Here is a 17166-nt window from a genome sequence, read left to right as displayed (position 1 = left end):
TCAAATATGGCTGGCAATTTGAAGACAGTTAGGTGCTAGAACTTCTCAAGGTGAGCCAAGAAAATGAGCAGACACACAAAAATAAGGACTCACCAAATAGGTTAAAAGAGAAAGTGTAAAGATATATGATGAGGCCCTGGCCAGTTGGCTCAGTGGTAGAGCATCAGCCCAGCATGTGGATGTCCTGGGTTCAATTCCCAGACAGGACACACAGAAGCAATAATTTGCTTCTCTACCCCTACCCCTCTCCCCTTCTCTCTCTCTCTTTCTCTCTCTCTCTTCCTCTCCTGCAGCCATGGCTCAATTGGTTCAAGCACATCAGCCCCGGGTGCAGAGGATGGCTCTGTGGAGCCTCTGACTCAGGTGCTAAAAATAGCTCGGTTGCGAGCATGGCCACAGATGGGGGTTACTGGGTGAATTCTGGTCGGGGCACATGAATTCTGGTCTGTCTATCTCCCCTCCTCTCACTTGAAAAAAGAATATATATATGGTGAATATAGCGGTTTCATCTGATTTCCTTTCTGACATTTCAGCAGGTATAGAAAGAAGGAGTATCTTGGTAAGTGCTCAGACTTCTAAACTTCCTTTGAGTGCTTGCTTCAACTGCACACATAGTAAAATCAGAATGATACAGAGAAGATTAGCATGGTCCCTGCACAAGGATGACACACAAATTCATGAAGTATTCAATATTTGGGGGAACTGGTGAGGGGAAGTCCACCTGAGAAGCTGAATTTCTTCATAGCAATTATTTAGATGCTGTTTTTGCTGTGTTTAGAAAAACCTCCAAGAGCATTTAATTTTCAGATGCAGAAAGAAGCCTCTATAACAGCGGTTCTCAATCTGTGGGTCACCAGGAAATACATAAATATTATACAATACATTTTTAAATAAAATATGTATTTCCGATGGCTTTAGGCGACCCCTGTGTTTTGATTTTTCGACCCCCGCCAGGGTGGTGACCCACAGGCTGAGAACCACTGCTTTATAACTTCTCATGCATTTGCTAAACTGCTGTTGGAGCTAAGCACTACTGGGAGGTAAGCAGGTATCAATAATACCCATTTGTTTTGTTTTTTCCACCCGAGGAAAGTATTATTTTGTCCAAGGCTTCACTCACCCAGGTAATCGCGGGCAAATATTTACACTTGGATTTCTGTTTCCCACTTTACTTCCTAGCACTCTGGACCCCTGCCTTCCTTTAGACTCCATGACTTAAGCTATTCATCATTTCAGGGTCAGAGTTTGCCAAGAGTATGTTGATTTCAGACAGAAAACAAAAATAGATGCACTTTAAAAATGATCCAAGTGTTGTTATGTTTCTGATTTTTGGATCCCCCCAGCCATTTTATAAGAAATCCCTGCTGTTTGAAATAATGATCTGAATCTCCTGAGAAACTTTAAATCATGTTAGACAATTAACAGATTCCTGGCACACCTAAAGCCAGCTGTGTGTGGCAGCATACATGCATCCAGTGAAGCCTAAGGTACTTATCGAAGGACACATGGCAGGTGTAAGCCATGTCTCTTTTTTCCCTAGAAGAGACCACATCTCAAAGTTGTCTTGATAACATCCCCATGACTTCTTGTCAGCATGATGCTTTCAGCAGTTTTGTTGAGGAATACTTTTTGTGCTGACAGGACTAAGTGAGCTTTGACCTGAACCTTGTTTTCCTATATTTAACAAATACAGAGAAAACAGAGCTAGTGGCATTACTCCAAAGACATAAACATTCTTTTCCATGATTATCTACAGCCTAGAATGTGGCTGAGAACTTTTACAGAGGGTGCTACTGTAGTGAAATAATCCTGGCAACAAGGAATATAGAGTAGCTGTCTGGCCCTGAGCATCCATGTCTGTCTGGACAGGGTTCCTTTGAGATACTAAAACCTTAGAACGAGCACCATAATGCATGTAAAAGAAGCCCAATGGCCTTAAATACACGCTCTGATTTAGTTTTGTGTCCATGAAAAATACTTAAGCATGTAGAAGAAAATGTGGACTTTGTATGACATTATCAGGTAATTGAAATGAAATGGTAGAAATGTAGGCATTTTATATAGTCACTTGTAAGTAGACTTGTTACAGAGGGGATTTGAGCATATTTTACAGCAAAAATATGTAAAATTTAAGACAAGTTGGTTGGGGTTTTCTTTTCATTGAGGTAAAATACATATAACATAAATTTACCATCTTAACCATTTTTTAAGTGTAGAGTTCAGTAGAGTTAAGTATAGTCACATTCTTGGGCAACCAGTCTCCAGAACTGTCTCATCTTGCAAAACTGAAACTCTATGTTCATCAACAAGTCCTCATTAACAAGTTGTTTTTAATAACAAATTTCTGTATTACTTAATGAAAATATACTTTAAAAATTAAGCACATTAAAGAAAGAAATGGAAGAAGACACAAATAAATGGAAAAATATAACATGTTCATGGATTGGAAGGATTAATGTAGTTAAAATGTCCATACTACCTGAAGAAATATACAGATTTGATATAATTTCTATCAAAATACCAATAAATTTTTCTCAAAACAAGGGAAAAAACCCTAAAATGTATATAAAAGTACAAATAGACAAAGCAAACTTGAGAAAGAAGATATCATGCTCCCTGATTTCAAACTATATTACAAAGGCATAATAATAAAAATAGTATGGTATGGTCATAAAAATAGACGTGTAGATCAATGGAACAGAATGAAGAACTCAGACTATATTCTCAGTTAACCTACAACAAGGGAGGCAAGAACATACAATGGAAAAAGTATAGTCTCTTCAATAAGTAGTGTTGGGAAGAGTGATAGACACATATAGAAAATTAAACTGAAACACTCTCTCACACTCCATATACATAAGTAAACCCAAAATGGATTAAAGATTTAGATGTAAGACTTCAAATCCTAAAACTCCTAAAAGAAAATATACATAATAAACTCTTTGACATCAGCCTTAATAATATCTTTTTGAAAATATCCACTCTAGCAAAGAAAATAAAAACAAAAATAAACAAATGGGACTACATTAAACAAAAAAAGCCTTTGCTAACATCAACTTGCTGACATCAACTAAATAAAAAGACAATCTACATAATGAGAGAATATATTCACAAATCATACATTCAATAGACATTGCTCCAAAGAAGACAGACAGATGGCCACCAAATATATGAAAAGATGTTCAATATCACTAATCATCAGGGAAATACAAATCAAAGCCACAATGAGATGTCACCTCACACCTGTCAGAATAGCTATTATCAAAAATCAACAAATGACAACTATTGGTGAGGATGTGAAGAAAAGGAACCCTTATGCACTGTAGATGGGATTATAACTAGGTGTAGCCACTATGGAAAACAGTATGGAAATTCCTTTAAAAAACAAACAAAATTAAACTATGACATGAACCAACAATTTCACTTTTGGGTATTTATCTGAAAAAAGAAAAATGCTAATTTGAAAAGATCTACCTATGCACTCCTATGTTAATTGCAGCATATATACGCCCCCCAAGATATGGAAGCAATGTAGGTGTCCATCAACAGATAAATGGAGAAAGAAGATGGGATACACACACATATGCATGCTGGAATGTTACTCAGCCTTAAAAGGAATGAAATCTTGACATTTTTGACAACATGGATAGACCTACCTAGAGGGTATTATGCTAGGTGAAATAAGTTAGACAAAGAAAGACAAATACCGTATGACTTCATTTATACAATATATAGAAATCTAAAAATAAAACAAAATAGATTCATAGAATCAGAGCTCAAACTGATGGTTTCAGAGCGGGAGTGAGGATGAGTGAAAAAGGTGAAGGGGAATCAATAAGATAGAGTCAATATTTTGATAACTTTGCATGGTGACAGATGGTTATTAGACTTAGGGTGATAATCACATCATAAGATATATAAATGCCAAATCACTATATTATGCACCTGAAATTAATATTATCTTCTATGCCAACTATACTTAAATTTAAAAAAATAAAGAAACAAAATAAATAATGTCTCATATTTTTAAAAATGAGCAAAATCTAATGACCATTGATTGCCATTCAGGAGGAAAGTTTTTGATGTGAAAACCTGTAGCCTAGCAATCTGACAATTCCTTTTGGCAGAATGGAAAGGCTGGTAAGCGTAAGGGAGCAGAATCACGTGAGAGCAGGCAATAGTAGAAAGAAGTTCTCTGGTTTTGGTATGTAAAAACCTTGTGATATGGTCCGGTAGGTTGCAAAAGCTGGGCCAGAAACTTCACTGGAGGCTCTCCAGGAGCAGTGTGGAGAAAAACTTGCAGTTATAGGAACCAGAAGCAGATCCGCTCCCGCGCTCCTGAGACAGCCAGGAAATGAGTCTCAGGAAAGGCGGTGACTGAAGGGAGCTGGCAAGGAATGTACAGGAGGTTAAGACAAAAAAGGCTGGAGAGGAATGTAATTGACATGAACCCAGGGCTGGAGTGGAGAGAGTCGAAACTAGAGAATCCCTCCAGAGTTCTTAATTTACTTGACCCGGGCTGGGGATGAGGGATGAAGATAGATCCAAAGATCCTAATTGTAGAATGCAGAGCAGCAGTAGTGAACTAGGTCAAGAGAGAATGCTGTCTCAATGTGGACAAGTTCCTTTCCAGAAAGGACCTACTTTATATCCAAGCCTGTGGGTACTGGAAGAAAAATCACCTTAAAGTCTATTTCTAAGCTGAGCACCTGGAATCCCGATGGATAAGTTACATTTTCACATTCCCCATTCCATAATACACATTGCACTCGAAGGGTTCCAACATTATATTCTAAACAGGAAAATCCTTTGGATGTTGGCAACAGAACCTACTAGAAGAAAATAGAGAAAATTTCTGCTAAATTTCAAGCATAAACAGAGATGAAAAATCTGTCTCTTAGGAGTGATGGCATGGATGGTGTGGAAGAGAAAGTTTTCTCAGGTTCTCGCAAGATGCTTTCAGAGCCACCAAAGAGAAACACTCAAATGTGGATGTTTCTGACAGCATCTCACAGCTTTACTTGGAAGAATTTTAGCAGTATTTTCTGAAATTTGGAGAGCTTCCAGGCATATTCTATGGCTTTTTATAATAAAGCGCTATTGTACAGAACTAGAATATCATGAAGATGCTTTATAAAATGGTTCGATTTCACTTTGGCTGTAATAGGTGCCAGGGAGCAGTGGTACGTTCCAGCACAAGTTACATTATTTATTAGTTGTGCAACATTGGGAAAATCACTTAAACTCTCTGACCTTTACCTTTCTATCTGTGATCTGAGGGTGACAATACTGCCTTATGAAAACCATTGGAGAAAAGTAAATCCAATTGGATTCCAGAAGGTGTTAAAATTGAATTTAAGAACATAATACTGAACTTGTAGCAACATGGCAGATGAACCTGATGTGGCCTGGTTTCCTCTAGTTACAGAGATACTTGGATTTTGGATAAAATCTAACACTTAAGAATGTTGAGGGAGAGCTGAACTTCAAGGAAAGTATGGGAAACCACCAGGTGCCAGAAATGAAAGCAATCAAAACCAGGAGGGTGAGCACGAGCTGAGAAGTAGCCCTCTGGACTTCCAAAGTTCCTAGCTGCAGAGCTATGAGTCTCTAGTGCCCCTGAGATAAGAGGTGATGAGAAGAGCTACTAAGCCATTAGTCTGCTCAGGCTACCACAATGAAATACCACCAAATGGATAGCTTATGACAAATGGCCTTTTTCTTTTTGTGTCCTCACGTTGCCTTTGCTCACACACCCTAGGTGTCTCTTCATCTTTTTATGAGGACAACAGTCCTATGGGATAAGGGCCCCACCCTTACGACCTCATTTAACCTTAATTACCTCTTTTAAGGAGCTATCTACAAATATAGTCATGTTCTCTGGGATTGAGTATTAGCTTTAATATATGAAGTGGGGAGGACACAACTTGTCTATAACAGGGGCTGATGAAACTCTACACAGGCTCAGGGCAGCAGTAAAAAAGCTAAAGAAAGCTTGCCTTGGATGGGAAGGGGGAAGATCACCAGTGAGAAACAAAAGCCCAGGTTTGTCACATGTACAGGTGTGGGCTTTGAACTTACCTTCCCTGCATGTTGTGGGAGCTGGAAACTAAGAAACAAACATAAAACACTGTTCCAGGGACACTAAAATTTCTAAAACCCCACCAGACACAAAAAATAATTAATCTGAGCAAAAATTTTACAATCCAGGACAGGACACAGATTTTTTTTTCTTTTTTTAAATCCTGATGAAAATTTACCCATTAAATAAAAAAAGAAACACAGTGAGAGTCATCAAATGCTCAAGTCCCAGTGGTTCTCAAAGTGTGTCCCTTGGACCAGCAGCCTTAGTGTCACCTGGGAACTTGTTTGAAATGTACATTCTTGGGCCCATCCAGAATTTCTGAATCAGAAACCCTGCAATCAGAGTTTTAACAAGTCCACCACAGGGTTTGGAGGGCTGACGAAGTGTGAGAAGTAATGCAATAGAGACCATTCTAGCAGCTGCGGAGTATGACGCTTCCACGCAACAGCCTCTGCCCTCGCCCTGGAAGCCACTGGCTTAGACATTCATGCCATCAAACACACCATCCATTGCTCATCCCTGTTAGCATGCCTCCAAACCCCAGGTCACTTTCCTTCCTTCCTGAAAGACTTTCTCCCTAGCTCAGTAACCCTCCCTGCTCTCTACCCAAGGCTTATCACATAGTTGGTGCTCAGAGCATTTTTATGGAATGAAAAAACAAATGGGAACTGCGTGTGTTACTGTGCTATGTTCTTTTGAAAAGCCTCTAATCCTACACTTGGTATTTTAGGTGGAGGTGGTGGACTGCTTTCCCCAGTATGGCAAAATCTAAAAAATACATCTATTGTACCATATGAGGCAAAGAGAGCAGCTTTGCAGAAGGACATGGTATTAGTTAGCTACGGCAGCCTGCCGTAACAAAGAACCACAGGCTGAGTGGCTCAAATAACAAAAATGTATTGCCTTGTCGGGATATTTTTAATCTTATTTTTCAATTACAATTTACATTCAGTATTATTTTGTATTAGTTTCAGGTGTACAGTGTAGTGGTTAGACAATCATATACTTTACAGTATTTCCAATACCTACCTGGCACCATCCATAGTTATTAAAGTATTATTGAATATATTCCCTATACTGTACTTTACATCCCCATGTATACATTATGACTACCAATTTGTACTTCTTCATCCCATCACCTTTTTCTCCCAGCCCCCAGCCCCCTTTGCCTTTGGCTACTATCAGTCTGTTCTCTGTATTTTCTCATAGTTGTGGAGGCTAGGAGTCCAAGATCCAGGTGTAGGCAGAGCTGGCTCCTTCCAAGTGCTGTGAAGGGGACTTTGCTCTGTCCTCTCTCCTGGCTCTGGGGTTCCTTGCATTATGATGATGTCTTCACATCAGCTTCCCTCTGTAGGTGTTTCTGTTTACTCCCATGACATTCTTTTTATGGGGACACTGGTCAATTACAGCTCTTTTCTCAATTAAGGCCCGTTCTGAGGTCCTGGGGGTTAGGACTTGAATAAAGGAATTTAGGGGGATAAAATTCAACCCATAACAGATACATTTAGCATAATACAAAAAATTTACATTATATAAAGTTTAAAACAGTGTGGTATGTAATTTTTGGACACCTAAATGCACAGTGGAAGTATAGAAACATGACGGGAGGGAAAGGAACAGCTTCAGCACAGTGCTTTCCTCCGCAGAGGGAGAGGGAGTGAACGGCATGGGAGGGCTGTGCAAGGGGTCCAGTGTTATCCACCATTCAGTTATTTTTGAATATGAAGCAAGTAGAGCTCAATGTCGACATTTATTAACTGTCCATGGTGGGCATTAATTATTTCCTGCATGTTAAAACAAAATATTTTGTTTGCATATTAGAGATAGTAGCATTAGGGAAGAAATATTCCTTGCTATAATGAACATGATGTCAAATAAGCCCAACTACAAGAGCTCACAATATTAAGTGTGTGCAGGGGAGGACAAGGAGTGCCAAGTGGTAGGTGGCTGTGTGAAAGGACAACTACAGGGGCTGAAATCTGGCTATAGGGGCACAGACATGTCCCTTGGTGGGCTACCAGTCACAGGAGATGGTGGATCAGGCAGGTTAATACAGGCCAAACCTCAGTTCAGCTGGGAAGGCAAGGCTGTGGCGAAGGTGTGGGTGACATCCAGGTGAGCTAAGCACAGAAACACAGTCCAGACAATCAAGCATCCAAGAGTCACACTTGCTCTGGGCAGTAAGCTAAGACTGGTTGCCAGAAGAGGAATTCCTGTCTGCCAAGCAGGACTAGATGAGGAATTCTGCCTTAGAATTCTAGAGAGGAGGTTCAATTCTTACAACTTTGCAACTGAAGCTCCGAAAGTGAATGACCACAACTTCACAGAGGTTCCAAACTAATGGGTACATGGGTGGTTCGTTTCCCCTGCCCCCCAGGGTAAGTACCAGGAAAAAACTGACCCAGAGGGGGAGGGCAGCGTGTGAGCCCTGACCCATCTCTGCTTTGCTGGGAAGACTTCCTGTTTGCCAGGCCAGAACTAAGCACACTATATACATCATCTCATTTCACACTCTCAACAACCCTATGTAGCTGTTTCTATTATTCCCACTTACAGATGAAGACGCTGAGGCTTAGAAATATACAGAACTTGCCAGTAACAAGTAGATGGCAAAACAGGGGCCCAATCCCCATCTGTCTGATTTCAGAGCTCACAATCTCAGTCCCTATGTTTTTTGTTTTGTTTTGTTTTGTTTTTTGTATTTTTCTGAAGCTGGAAACGGGGAGAGACAGTCCGACAGACTCCCGCATGCGCCCGACCGGGATTCACCCGGCATGCCCACCAGGGGCCACGCTCTGCCCACCAGGGGGGATGCTCTGCCCCTCCCAGGCATCGCTCTGTTGCAACCAGAACCACTCTAGCGCCTGGGGCAGAGGCCAAGGAGCCATCCCCAGCGCCTGGGCCATCTTTGCTCCAATGGAGGCTCGGCTGAGGGAGGGGAAGAGAGAGACAGAGAGGAAGGAGAGGGGGAGGGGTGGAGAAGCAGATGGGCGCTTCTCCTGTGTGCCCTGGCTGGGAATCGAACCCAGGACCTCTGCACGCCAGGCCGACGCTCTACCACTGAGCCAACCGGCCAGGGCTCAGTCCCTATGTTTTATGGGCTCCTTTCATTCACATCAAAAATTCTTGCCTGAGGCTCTGGCCGGGTGGCTCAGTGGATAAAGCACATTCAGATGCAGCGAGGTCACGGATTCAACCCCTGGTCTGGGCACGAACAAGAAGCATCAATGAGTGCAAAACTAAATGGAACAACTAAGTAGAACAGCAAGTTGATGCTTCTCTTTCTCTCTCCCTCTCTCTCTCTCTCTCTCTCTCTCTCTCTCTCTCATCAATGCAAAAAAAAATTCTTCTTGACCAAGTTCATCTCAGGTGCTGAAGACACAGTATTGATTAAGACAGACAGTCTCTGTCTTCACGGGGTTTATGTGAAAGTAGCTCGCCACCCCCCCCCCCCCATTTTACATTGCAAATGCAGGATAAGGTGTTTTTACACCATGCCCCAATAACCTTAGCTTACATTTAAAAAAAAGAGTAGGGGTGTGGGGGAGGGAATTAGGGGGAAAGAAATTGTACTCAAGAGGTTGTATAGGCAGGAGACCCTGCTCCACAGAAAGGCCAGGATTTCTAAAAAACACTTCTAATTGTTTTTGATGTGACAAAACTGGAACTCTGACCTTTGAGCTGAAAGGGAAAGGAGGCTTGTCCCGACAGAATGCCCACTGACAGGAAGACCCTGTCTGGCAGAGGTGCCTGCTGATTATTATTCTAGCCCGAGGAAAAAGAAAGTCAATTCAAAAATTGCTTGTTCATGTTATGGTAACTCCTTAATGCTTTTAATGAAAATTCTTCTCCTTCATGAAATATTTTCTATTTTAAAGAACAACAGCAAATTAATACAACGTTTCCAATAGCCTTTAAGTCAGGTTTAATTGGGGTAATTCCCTCCAGTGAGTCGAAAGATGACATTTGTCTTTATTGACTGGATGGAACAGTAGACTGGAAGCTGGGATGAAATGTCAAGGTAAAATAATGCTAATAATTATTCTGAATGTTACATTCTCCTTGACCTTGGAATTTAAAGGGCCAAAATGAAGGCTTTTTGTCAAAAGTCCAGAAGACATCTAGAGACACTGCTGACATTTATGATTAATGTAATCTGGGATTATTAGGAGAGAAATGCAGAATATGATTAGCTTTTAGTATCTCAGTAATTCATTTTATATCATTAAAGAAACCATACGGTTTAGGGACATAAAAAGAGCTGACATGCTGTGGATAATCCTAATCTCTAGAAATTTAAAAAGGAAACCTCTAAAGATAAGTACAACTTTTAAATTAAAACAGCAGTGACCGAATAATTAAATTTATAGGTCTGTAATAAAAAAGAGAAGAAAATGACCCCCGTCTAAGGAAAAATAATGATTTCCTATACATAACACACAGGCACACAAAAGAAATCAAGCCTCTATCTGCCGGCTCCTGTCGCTTCCGAGAGTTTTCTGGTTCATTTGCAGTGACAAGAGAGAGTGCGGCCGGGAAGACTGCCCCCGGCACTGGGCACTGAGCTGGCAACTCAAGCAGCCCCTGAAAAATGTGACTGTGGCTGAGAGCAAAGCACCTGGACAATGGGAAAGATGGCTTTCAATATCTGTTGGGAAACAGCTCCTGTTTTAAATAAAGCTTTTGGTACAAAGCTCTAACCGGAAAACGTGCAAGGGGTAGGGGACTCCGCTCCCTGCGCCTGGTTTCCGTGCCTGGGGTCCTCCCCAGCCCACTCCGCCATTCCTTTTCCCTCTTCTTGCGCAGCCACCGGGACAAGGAATGCGGCAGGGGTGGGACATTGATTCTTGGAAAGAAAAATACATAAGAAACACTCACATACAAATTAACAACAAAGCAAAAGGGAAATAAGCCTTTTGGTAGAGAAATAGAAAATATTTAACCTACCTATTTTCAATTCAAAAAATGGGAGACATGAAGCTTTATACCAAACAGTATGGATATTTAAACAATTTGTGCTTACGACATATGCACAAACCGCACATTATATATGTGCATGATGTATAATAAATGCATAGGAATTATTTCCTCAACTTTTTCCCCCAGCAGGGACAGATGAGAGGTAGTGAGCAAACAGAGAGAGAAGAGATAAAAAAAAGGTAAGCAGGTAATATAGGGAGAGAAATGTAGAAGGGAGGGGGAGGCAGAAAGAGAAAACCCAAAGATGAGACCCGCATGCAGAGGCTTTCCTTCCAGCCTAAGGTACATCAGAGGTATTTCTGATCATTTCTGATTAGCTCTCTAGTAACTGAGAGCAGATTCTATGTTGGTGTACATATCAGTACATCCCTTGGTTTACAATGGGCTTATGTCTCAACAAACCCATAGTAAGTTGAAAATATCGAAGTCAAAAATTCATTTAATACATCCAACCTAGCAAACATCATAGTTCAGTCTAGCCTACCTTAAACATTCTAAGAACACTTGCATTAGCCTACAGTTGGGCAAAACCATCCACCACGATGGATACACTGTCGGTATTGACCCTCCTGATCATGGGCTGACTCAGAGCTGTGCTTGCTGCCACTACCCAACATCATGAAAGAGTGGCTAGCCCAGGAAAAGATCGAAATTCAAAAATTGAAGAATGGTTTCTGCTGAATGCGTATGGCTTTCACACTGTTGTCAAGTTAAAAAAATCTTAAGTTGAACTGTCCTACATTGGGTACCATCTGTATAAAATCTATGTGAAAGGCTAGATCTGTGGATCTGTAATTGTATGCTTTACACTGCAGAAATTTAGCATCATAATAAATGATAATTCAGGGGATCTTAAGAAAGGCACTATTTGAAATGAAATAATATTGGCTTCTTACATTGTACTACAGTTACTTGTGAAAATAAATCAAAATAATGTACTTGCAAAATCCCAATAAGATTGAGAAACTTGTGGCCAAAAATCTTGCTAAAACAATATCGCAACAGGAGGCCACGAGAAGCTTTTGACACATCTCAGATCTGCAATGTGGCAATACTCACAATTAGCTCCACTCATGCTAATTCCTCAGATATTGTTGTCTTAAATAAACACACATTTAAACAGACATCACCAGCACCTTAAAAGGCAGAGCCATGGACAACATTGAAAAGATAAAAATGAAAAAATTCTCTATCAAAACTTATCATTGCCAAGTGGTAGCTAAGAGGCATAGTGACCTCTAAAACCTTACAAGTAGCTTCATATCATGTCACTAAACGTTTGTTGGGATCATGTGCAGACATTGCTCTAGGCCTGAAATATGGTGATGGATTAGCACACCAGCCATGCAAAGGCACTGTTGAGTGTACAAGCATAAATATAGGTGCTAAAGAAGTGTAGAAGAGAAGCACTCACCCAGTGTGTCCCTGGGTGAGAGAAGGGGTGATAAGAATTTGCTGAGGAGCTAATTCTTGAACTGAAGATTTAAAGAAAGAATAAGAGAGAGCCAGAACCAGATGGAAAAGTGGAATGTCTAGTGGGTGTTAGAATGGGTAGACTGTGGGTATGTATGAACGGGAACTCCTGACACAGGGAGACACTCTGGCCAAAGGTAAGCAGCCCACTTCTCAACAAATGGCACCATTGTCCACCCAGTGGCTCCAGCTAGAGCCTAGGAATCACCCTTGATCTCATTTCTTTTCCTTACGGCTCACATCTAATCATTAAGTGATGTTGACTCTACTTCAAAATATATTCCAAATCCATCTAGTTCTATCTTCACTTGAGCTCCCAGTAGAAGCGTATCCTCTTTCCTCTGGACTCTGCAATTGCCTTCTACTTGTTATAGGCTGAACTGTGACCTCTATCTCCCCCCACACATACACCAAATTCATATGTTGAAGCCCTAAGTCCTAGTACATCAAAATGTGACTGTATTTGGAGATAGGGCCTTACTTGATTATGTTAAAGTGAGCCCGTTAGGGTCAGCCATAGTGTAATCTGACTGGTGCCCTTATAAAAAAAGATTAGGACACACAGAGAGACATTGGGATGTGTGTGCACAGAGGAGCGGCCATGTGCAAGCCAAAGAGACAGGCCTCAGAAGAAACCAACCCTGCTGACACCTTGATTTCAAACTTCCAGCCTCCAGAACTGTGAGAAATAAATTTTTGTTGATAAAGCCACCCAGTCTGTGGTATTCTTTCATAGCTGCCCTGACAAACCAATACAGCTGTCTTCCTGCTTCTACTTATGCCCCCTAAAATCCAATATCCAGCAGCAAAATTCTACCATATCATTACCCTTCCAGTGGCTTCCCCTATAAAATGCAATTCCTTGTACTCATCCAAGAGGTACTGAAGATGAGCTGACATCCTTCTGATTTCAGATTAAATGTCACTTCCATAGGAAGGACCTCCCTGCCCCCCAAAAGCCCACCAGACACTCTCTAACATATCATTGTGCTTTATATTTTTCATGGTCTCCATTACCCTATGATATTTTCTTACATATGTGCTTACTTATTTCTATGCCTCCCCCACCGTTCTGGGTAAGTTCCTTCATTCTACCTCTAGCCCCTTTATCTGTCCCATCTGTCTCTTGATATCAGAACACAGTAGGTGTTCAAACATTGTTCTAGATAAATAAATGAGAGCAGAATGCATGACCTGAAGCAAACTGCATCTAGTACAGGTTGGCAGGTGGATGGGAAGGGAGGAACCTGGAGAGGTAGACCGGAGTCAGAACGTACAAATTCTTACATGAGGTATGCCAACAATATGGTGACTGAGCAGAGCTAGTACCCACCCACCACACTTGGGGGCCACTGGGATTCTGGGCAATGTCTCTATACTTGCTACATAGAGTGTCCAGGGACAATTGAACAGTCATCCACTCACAAACTCTACTTTAAAAGGGGGCTCAGGAGCCCTATAGAAGAACAGAAACCCTGTCCACAATTGGAGGTCAGCTGGGACGAGGTGTCAGGGCTAGAGCTGGCACACCACAAAGGAGCAGCAGCTGCCAACAGGAAGTCACCCAGTCAAGAAGAAACATGGTGGAATGGGCTGGAGGGGATGACTGAGCCTGAGTGAGGAAAGGCTCAAATTTGCACCCCATCCCTACCCCTGCCAAAGTACCTGTGTGCCGTGGAGGAGGAGCCTTATGGGGAAGGGAACTGATATGTGTCACTAAGGGCCTGGTTCTCTGTAGTGGGCCTTCCCTCTCAAAGAGATGGCCACCTCCAGCTGTAGAAAGAGACTGAGGGCTAGAGGTGGGAAAATAAATAAGATTTGTATGGGAAAATCCTCAGATACAGGGAGAGAAGGCAGACTTCCTGGATACCACAGGCCGGCCCTGGCAGACACATTCACAGCCCTGGAGATGGAGAAGTCAGTGGAGGGCGCATCACAGCTGGAAGAGAAGGAGGCAGAGCCGTGGCACTGAGTCCATGGGAAACCACTCTTCTCTCCTCGCTGATGGAGATTTGGACAGAGACTTGAGAAATGGGAGGCTGGGGATATGTAAAAATGACTCTACTTAAGGCTCAAGTTAATAGGGGCAGTTGTAGGTTTTTAGGTTTGGGAAGCCAAAGAAAATTTCAAAGTGAGAAGACCCTAAGTTACCATTTGGGAGTATTACTCGATGCCAAACTGAAGATGGACTGGAAGGACGCAAGGTTATTTCTTTAGCCCCATGCTTATGGGGAGATCTGGCCCTTTCCAACTCTGCAAGCATTCTGAGAAAAATCCTCCGGGTTTCCAAATTTCGACTCAGCCTGATCATATGATTTCTGATTCCCAAGAATTATATAGCACTTACCTCCTAACCTAAAAGATTTCCTTTACTTAGCATCATGAGAAAACTCATCTCCATTTCAAAAAATAAAAAAGCAATGCTCTGTTATCTATAGATACTCCCATTCTTTAAAACACTTTGTAAATCTCATAGGTAAATATTCAATACTGAATTTGTATATCTGCTTTCATTTAAAAATTATATTCTCCAACCTGATAAACCATCTCCATCATTAAATTTGCTCTTGAGACACTCCCAATTGTTTATAAACAACTTGCTAGGGCAAAGACTTGTCAATTTAACTATTTAAGATATCTAATAGAAGTTCTGGCTGTATTTCTTTTAAAGAGTCAAAACTGGTTTGAGCAACAGAAACATTTGAGCAACATTGTTTTGATAAGCTTAAAGTCTCAGAAAGTGATGAGGTAGTAGTCATCATCAGGATATAATTTCTAGCATGCGTATTTTTTAAAAATCAGGCTTATGGCCTGACCAGGCAGTGGCGCAGTGGATAGAGCATTGGACTGGGATGTGGAAGGACCCAGGTTCGAGACCCAGTAGTCGCCAGGTTGAGCGCGGGCTCATCTGGCTTGAGCAAAAGCTCACCAGCTTGGACCCAGGGTCGCTGGCTCCAGCAAGGGGTTACTCAGTCTGCTGAAGGCCTGCGGTCAAGGCACATATGAGAAAGCAATCAATGAACAACTAAGAAGTCGCAACACACAACGAAAAACTAATGATTGATGCTTCTCATCTCTTCGTTCCTGTCTGTCTGTCCCTGTCTATCCCTCTGACTCTCTCTCTGTCTCTGTAAAAAAATAAATAAATAAAATAAAAAATAAAATAAAAATCAGGCTTATGATTTTATATCATATGATATGTTTGTGTGCATTGCAATGATAGAAAACAAGGCAAAAATATATGTATATATTTCATGCCTTAGAGTCATAGTCAAGATTCTAATGGAATACTTTTCGAATCTTATTACAATGATACCTTGAAATACGAGTTTAATTTGTTCTGTAACTGAGCTCATAAGTCAGTCAACTCATATATCAAATAAATTTCTCCCATTTAAAATAACTGAAATAGATTTCATCTGTTCCAGCCTGTGAAACATCCCCAAACCATCCTAAATTATGAAAAAAGACATGTTTTTAATTAAGAAACAAACATGTATACTTTACTAATGCATACAAAATATATGAAATAAAAGAAAAAAGTGTTATTTAGTACTGTATTCTTACCTTGGAGGCAGACGAGTGTGACTAATGGAGGTGAATGGTGGAGGAGGAGGGAGGGAGAAAGGGATGCAGGCACTGTAGACACGTAAACTAAAACTGCACTTTCTTAACACTAAATGTAAACCAAAACTGCATTTTCCTTACTCTAAACAAAACTAAAACTGCACTTTCTTTACTTAAAATGAAACCACAAAAACTTAACTATAAAAAAATGGACTTTCTTAACTTTAAACTTAACCTCAGCTTAACATTATGTATTTTTCATTTAATCATCACCTGTTTTTGCCTTTTTGGCTGCACTTTCAGCACTTTCACTTGCAGGACTTTTGAATAAAAATCTATCCAAAGAGCTTTGCTTTTGTCTTCCTTTTAAAAAGTTATGGAAATGTGACAAACAAGTGTCATTAAAAAGTGCTGAAGCATGACCAGTTGATTGCAACTCGTATCTCGGAATTTCGTTAGGATCTCGAACAAAAATACAGACCGAGTCGCAGCTCGTCTCTTTAAAAATTCGTATGTTGGTCTGCTTGTATCTCAAGGTACCACTGTATTCTTGAGGATATGGGCCAAACAAAATGTAATTACTATACAGGCAAACTAGCAACATTATAATTGACCATTCTGTTCAGTTTTACTTTATAAAACAAAGCAAGTGATAGCATTTCTTTGGCTCAGTTTCTAAACTTCTGCTGCATAAAAAAATGACACTAATTTAGATATTTTAGTATGCATTAATGCAAGATCTCATTAAACAATCATAGAGAAAGGTCAATTACTTTTGTGTCTGATGACATATCTATTCCTGCAACGACTTCAATGAATTCAGAGAAGGACAAGATAATAGTTATAATCTATAAAGCTAATTTTCCTTTTGCTTACTAAATACAAAATTGCGAATGATCATGTCTAAAAATCTACAATAAAATTCATAAAATATTTGCAGTAGGTGATAAATATTCTATAAGAAAATTTACTGTTGGAATTAAACATATTTATCAGTATTAGTACCAATTACCCACAATATATTTTTGAAACACCATTGACCAGGTATATAGCACTTACTG

The 17166-nt window shown here is 40.5% G+C and overlaps 1 non-coding gene across 1 annotated transcript; it reads left to right on the top strand.

Moving 5' to 3' along the window:
- Nucleotides 1-590: 590 nt before the first annotated feature.
- LOC136401932 (U6 spliceosomal RNA) lies at nucleotides 591-697 on the top strand. The gene has a single exon (XR_010750855.1). It is a non-coding gene; the product is annotated as a U6 spliceosomal RNA (small nuclear RNA).
- The last annotated feature ends 16469 nt before the right edge of the window (nucleotides 698-17166 follow it).

Source organism: Saccopteryx leptura, chromosome 3, assembly GCF_036850995.1.
Source record: "Saccopteryx leptura isolate mSacLep1 chromosome 3, mSacLep1_pri_phased_curated, whole genome shotgun sequence".
Lineage (NCBI taxonomy): Eukaryota > Metazoa > Chordata > Mammalia > Chiroptera > Emballonuridae > Saccopteryx > Saccopteryx leptura.
Note: the sequence above shows the minus strand (reverse complement) of the source record. Positions and strands in the feature narration are given on the sequence as shown.